The sequence below is a fragment of the Rhipicephalus microplus genome, unplaced genomic scaffold, assembly GCF_043290135.1.
Source record: "Rhipicephalus microplus isolate Deutch F79 unplaced genomic scaffold, USDA_Rmic scaffold_231, whole genome shotgun sequence".
NCBI classification, from domain to species: Eukaryota; Metazoa; Arthropoda; class Arachnida; order Ixodida; family Ixodidae; genus Rhipicephalus; species Rhipicephalus microplus.
This window is the reverse complement of record NW_027464802.1, coordinates 52,501-58,646: the sequence shown is the minus strand read 5'-3', so window position 1 is coordinate 58,646 and position 6,146 is coordinate 52,501. Positions and strand designations below refer to the sequence as shown.

Genomic DNA, 6,146 nt, shown 5'->3' with positions numbered 1-6,146 from the left:
AAAAAAAAAAAAATTTTTTTTCGACATTCTTTCTTGCTCGTCGACCTCGGGTGACCCAGGTCGCAGTGGGAGCCGCGCACGAAAGCGGCGTCGCGAGACGGCTTCGCGGTCGCTAGTCGCACGAGCTCGGCAACCGCGTCTGCCGGGGCGGAGTTCGGGACGCCGACGGCTAAGTGGGAACCGCCGCTCGGATGTTCGCCGTTTGTGGCCGAGTGAGTGCTGGCACTCCGGCGAAGCCAAACGGGGCCGATTCCGGCACGATATCGGCGTCTTTCTACGTGCTCGCCGGCGACCGTCGCACGAGTACGGCAAAGTGCGTCTGCCGGGGCGGGGTTTGCGACGCGTACGCAATAGTGAGAACCGTCGCTCGGATGTTCGTCGTCTTTCGCCGAGCCAGTGCTGGCACTCCGGCGAAGCCGAACGGAGCCGATTCGGGCACGATATCGGCGTCTTTCCACGTGCTCGCCGGCGACCGTCGCACGAGTACGGTAAACCGCGTCAGCCGGGGCGGAGTTCGGGACGCCGATGCGAAAGTGGGAAGCGCCGCTCGGATCTTCGCCGTTTTTGGAGGAGTCAGTGGCGGCACTCCGGTGAAGCCAAGGTGCGCCAATTCGCGCACGATATCGGCGTCTTTCGACGTGCCCGCCGGCCACCGTCGCACGAGTACGGCAAACCTCGTCTGCCGGGGCGGGGTTTGCGACGCCGACGCAAAAGTGGGAACCGCCGCTCGGATGTTCGCCGTTTTTGGCAGAGTGAGTGCTGGCACTCCGGCGAAGCGAAAGAGCGTGAATGCGCCCACGAAAGTAGCGTATTTGGACGTGCTTGACGGCGACCGCCGCAGGAGTACGAAAAACCACGTCAGCCGGGGCGAGCGACCCACGGCGGTCTGGGTGCTTATCGCTGCTATTATAGGGGCACCCCGGCAGACGCAGAAAGAAAAAAAAAAAAAAATGGGGACATGGCGTGCGTCACCGTGCGGCTTCGCAGCGTTGCCGAAGTCGCCGAGCCCTTCGACTGAGCCGAACGGCGGACAGGGAACGTTGGTCGGCCGTTCTAACCTGTCGGTGCCACGCCGAGACGTCGTTAAGGAAAACCGCGTCGTGGGCCTCTACGACGCCGTCGAGTCGTTGTACGTTTGGTGTCCAGCGTGTCGGCGGCGAGTAGCGGACACGTCGTTCACGACTTCGGTCTTTCGCAGTCGACGCGAACTTGCGGAGAGTCGTGGTGCCTCACGTTTTCGGCAGAAACCGCGGCGGAATTTTCCCGTGCGTGCGCGCACGACCTCGGTGCTGTGCCGTCAGCGTAGTGTTGCACAAACTCGTGGCCTACCCAAGGTGCGGTACGTTTGCGGCCGTATCCTCGGTGGGAATTTCGTGAGTAGGGTCGCAAATTCTACGACCTCGGCGGGTTTGAGAGCGACGTAGACTTGTGGCACGCTCAACGTGCCACACGTTTCGGGGCACACCCGCGGTGAAATTTTCTCGAGTACGCTCGTATTAGTGCCCAAGGAGGTCTGGGTACTTATCGCTGCTATTATGTGGGGGTTCTCGTGAGCGGCGTACGCGAAAGCGACCGGGTGTCTGATATGCGGCGGGCTTCGGCCTCGTCAAGCGTGTCCTCGGGTCTGCTCCAGGGGAATCCACGGCAGTCGTCTGCAGCCTCATCCGCTTGATGCGTTAGGGGCTGGTTGTCGGACGGTGCCGTTTTACCACGATATCGAGGTGTGTTCCGTGTCGTCCTCGGGCGATTCAGATGCGAAAGCGCCGAAGACGCGGGCGTGACCCGTCGTCTGGCGGCTTTGCAGTCTCGGCTCCGTTGCTAGTTCCGGCCGGTCCACCGACAGTGCAGCGGGCTTGGGCAACCCGCACGGCGCGACCGAGTCGATGCAACGAAAAAGAGCGAGCATGAACGTGCTTCTTGCCGCACGGCTCCCACTCGTCTTTCGGGAAGGTTGTGCCGTAGCGAGCTCGAACGCCGTCATCTCGGAGTGCAAAATAAGCGTGTTGGGGCGCCTGAAGGTGGCCTCCGCCGCACACAGACTGCGTCCGGCCCGCCGAAGGCGAGGACGGACGCGCAGTCGAACGATTACCTGGTTGATCCTGCCAGTAATCATATGCTTGTCTCAAAGATTAAGCCATGCATGTCTAAGTACATGCCGAAATAAGGCGAAACCGCGAATGGCTCATTAAATCAGTTATGGTTCCTTAGATCGTTTCTTCCTACTTGGATAACTGTGGCAATTCTAGAGCTAATACATGCAGTGAGCCTGGAGCCCTTTGGGTAACGGGTGCTTTTATTAGACCAAGATCGATCGGGTTTCGGCCCGTATTGTGTGGTGACTCTGGATAACTTTGTGCTGATCGCATGGCCACGAGCCGGCGACGTTTCTTTCAAGTGTCTGCCTTATCAACTTTCGATGGTAGGTTACTTGCTTACCATGGTTGTTACGGGTAACGGAGAATCAGGGTTCGATTCCGGAGAGGGAGCCTGAGAAACGGCTACCACATCCAAGGAAGGCAGCAGGCGCGCAAATTACCCACTCCCGGCACGGGGAGGTAGTGACGAAAAATAACAATACGGGACTCTTTTGAGGCCCCGTAATTGAAATGAGTACACTCTAAATCCTTTAACGAGGATCAATTGGAGGGCAAGTCTGGTGCCAGCAGCCGCGGTAATTCCAGCTCCAATAGCGTATACTAAAGCTGCTGCGGTTAAAAAGCTCGTAGTTGGATCTCAGTTCCAGACGAGTAGTGCATCTACCCGATGCGACGGCTCGGACTGAACATCATGCCGGTTCTTTCTTGGTGCACTTCATTGTGTGCCTCGAGATGGCCGGTGCTTTTACTTTGAAAAAATTAGAGTGCTCAACGCAGGCGAGTCGCCTGAATAAACTTGCATGGAATAATAGAACAAGACCTCGTTTCTGTTCTGTTGGTTTTTGGAATACGAGGTAATGATTAAGAGGGACGGACGGGGGCATTCGTATTGCGGCGCTAGAGGTGAAATTCTTGGACCGTCGCAAGACGAACTACTGCGAAAGCATTTGCCAAGAATGTTTTCATTGATCAAGAACGAAAGTCAGAGGTTCGAAGGCGATCAGATACCGCCCTAGTTCTGACCATAAACGATGCCAACCAGCGATCCGCCTGAGTTACTCAAATGACTCGGCGGGCAGCTTCCGGGAAACCAAAGTATTTGGGTTCCGGGGGAAGTATGGTTGCAAAGCTGAAACTTAAAGGAATTGACGGAAGGGCACCACCAGGAGTGGAGCCTGCGGCTTAATTTGACTCAACACGGGAAAACTTACCCGGCCCGGACACTGGGAGGATTGACAGATTGAGAGCTCTTTCTTGATTCGGTGGATGGTGGTGCATGGCCGTTCTTAGTTGGTGGAGCGATTTGTCTGGTTAATTCCGATAACGAACGAGACTCTAGCCTATTAAATAGGTGCGGGGTTCCCAGCACCTTACAACCTTCTTAGAGGGACAAGCGGCTCCTAGCCGCACGAAACAGAGCAATAACAGGTCTGTGATGCCCTTAGATGTCCGGGGCCGCACGCGCGCTACACTGAAGGAAGCAGCGTGTCTTTATCCCTGTCTGAAAAGACTGGGTAACCCGTGGAACTTCTTTCGTGATTGGGATAGGGGCTTGCAATTGTTCCCCTTGAACGAGGAATTCCCAGTAAGCGCGAGTCATAAGCTCGCGTTGATTACGTCCCTGCCCTTTGTACACACCGCCCGTCGCTACTACCGATTGAATGATTTAGTGAGGTCTTCGGACCGATGTCCGGCGCGGCCTTTCGGTTGCGCCGGTCTGTTGGAAAGATGACCAAACTTGATCATTTAGAGGAAGTAAAAGTCGTAACAAGGTTTCCGTAGGTGAACCTGCGGAAGGATCATTAACGGATTGTGAAGGGTGAGCGCCTCAGCTGCGTCTGCGCCCGACACTTTCTGCCGCTGACCCCGTTTGGACGCGGGGTCGGCTTTTCCCCACGGGGCTGCCTGAATGTGGAGCGGCACCCCGTGACAAATTGTTGCGCCCAGCGGACGCCAACACCGCGACCTTGGACGGTCGGCCAGGTGGCGGACGCGGGTACAAACGGCGCAACGCACTCATAGGTCGGCTTTCGACCCGCCACTGCACCGTGGCTCGAAGCGCTCGAAATGCGCGACCCGACCGCTGCGGGACCGCCTAGTACTGTAAACAGGAGCGGCGGAGCGCGAACGGCGAGTCGTGGTTACGTCGGTAGAAGGCGAGGCTGCGCGTTCCCGAAACGCCAGCCGAGTGCCCTCCCGACCGTTCGAGCGTGCAAGAACGAGACCCGACAATCGCGCGGCGACTGCCAAGTACGAGAGGAACGGCACAAGCGTCGGCGGTCGGTCAAGGAACTGGCGATGTGACGGGTCCGCTGTGCACCAGTGCATACCGTCCCGCCGTCCGCGGCAAGCGCCTCCGCGTCCTCGGGTGACGGAGGCTGCCGGTCGGTTCTTGCAGGCGAGGGATCTCGCTGGCACCGGTTCGCGTTGACGCGCGGCCGGTCATGGCACGGCGATGCGACGGCCGAGGTGCGCAGTACTCGATGGAGGAACCGCACGCTCCGATGACCGTCCCGCCCTCCGCGGCGTATGCGTACCGACCGTAATGGTTGCAGCAGCGCCGGCCGGCTTTTGAATTCGCCACACGAAACACGGTGCGAGATCGCGGTTAGGGGAGCGTCGACGTTGCCAGGCGTTTTGCTTGCTGCCGAGGGAAAGGCGGCACGGCCACGTCGCGCTCGTCGCGATTAGCGGGTCTGCGCGCTTTGGGAAGGTGCCGCAACGACTTGCCGAAAGAGGAAGCACGGAAGAACGAGGGACTTGGACGTCCCGACAATTGAACGCACTTGCGGCCAGGCCCTTGCTGGCTTCGTTCTTCCGCCTCGAGTAGGCTCGTACGCGGCTCCGGCGCCGAAAGTGGTCCTTGGCACCGACTTCGGTGGACGTGGGAAGTGCCGCGCAAGTACGGCGCGCCTGGCTCCACCTGTTGGCTAAAGTAGGCAGCCGGATCGGCATTTTGGTGTGCGGTGGCAAACCGTGGATGCGAAAAAAGCTTGTGCGATTTCGTGGAACAAAAAGCGGGGGTCCCCCTTTTTATGCGGAGGAGACCGACCCGCCTGCCGTGGTGAACCGCGACGCCACGGTAAAAACGGGAGAGGCTTGTCGATGGGACCGTGCATCCCGCGCTCCACGGAGGCCGGGAGGCGGCCGCCCGAGGAAATGTGTAGCCGTCGAGGCCCGCATCTGCGTGCACTCTTATCCAAATGGGTGTACCGCAGGCATTTTCTGGTTAGGCGGGCCAATGAGAGCGAGCACACAACGATACCTACGGGTCCGGCTTGGAGAACCGGCTTCGACGCCTCCCGATATTTATAGAGGGGTGGACCACGAAAGCACTCGCAAGTAGCGAAAGCGAAACGCCGTCCGAAACACACCGTTTGCTCGATTTGCGGCAGCCGAAAAAGGCGCGGCAGAGTTTTGGAGTCCAAGCGTGCGCTGAAAAGCGCCCTTTTCTTGGCCACTGTTTGGCCGAGTGCCAGAAACGTTTGGTTTTGACTGTACGGAATTGAACAAACACTTTTTCACGACTCTAAGCGGTGGATCACTCGGTTCTCGGGTCCGATGAAGAACGCAGCCAGCTGCGAGACTTGGTGTGAATTGCAGGACACACTGAGCACTGATTCTTTGAACGCACATTGCGGCCTTGGGTCTTCCCTTGGCTTCGTCTGTCTGAGGGTCGGATCACATATCAAGAGAGCCTTCGGCGCACAAGGGAACGTGAGCCGTCGACTCGTTTTGACCGCGTCGGCAACACGGACAGCACGCTGAACACCTCACAGCGAGCGCCAACAGCGGCCACTCAAGGGCGAGACGGTGGCGACCGTCGTGCCAGAGCCCAACCGAAACGGGGGCGACCGACTGCATTGAGGATGTGGCACCTCGTTGAGACCGCCGCAGGACTTCGAGTCGGAAGGAAGCCTGCAGGGAAAGTGCGGTCGAGGTTGCGTACTCCTCTCTGCGACGGGCGCGCAAGAGCTGCGAGAGCCACGGACGCGCAACTTTAACGCACGGTAAACACGAGGAGCGAAAGCCGGCCAGCAAAGCTTCTCC

At 58.7% G+C, this 6,146-nt stretch overlaps 2 non-coding genes across 2 annotated transcripts; both read left to right on the top strand.

Moving 5' to 3' along the window:
- Positions 1–2,086: 2,086 nt before the first annotated feature.
- LOC142792666 (small subunit ribosomal RNA) lies at positions 2,087–3,901 on the top strand. Its single transcript, XR_012891112.1, has one exon. It is a non-coding gene; the product is annotated as a small subunit ribosomal RNA (ribosomal RNA).
- A 1,720-nt stretch (positions 3,902–5,621) lies between these two features.
- On the top strand, positions 5,622–5,775 carry LOC142792663 (5.8S ribosomal RNA). The gene has a single exon (XR_012891109.1). It is a non-coding gene; the product is annotated as a 5.8S ribosomal RNA (ribosomal RNA).
- Positions 5,776–6,146: the final 371 nt, after the last annotated feature.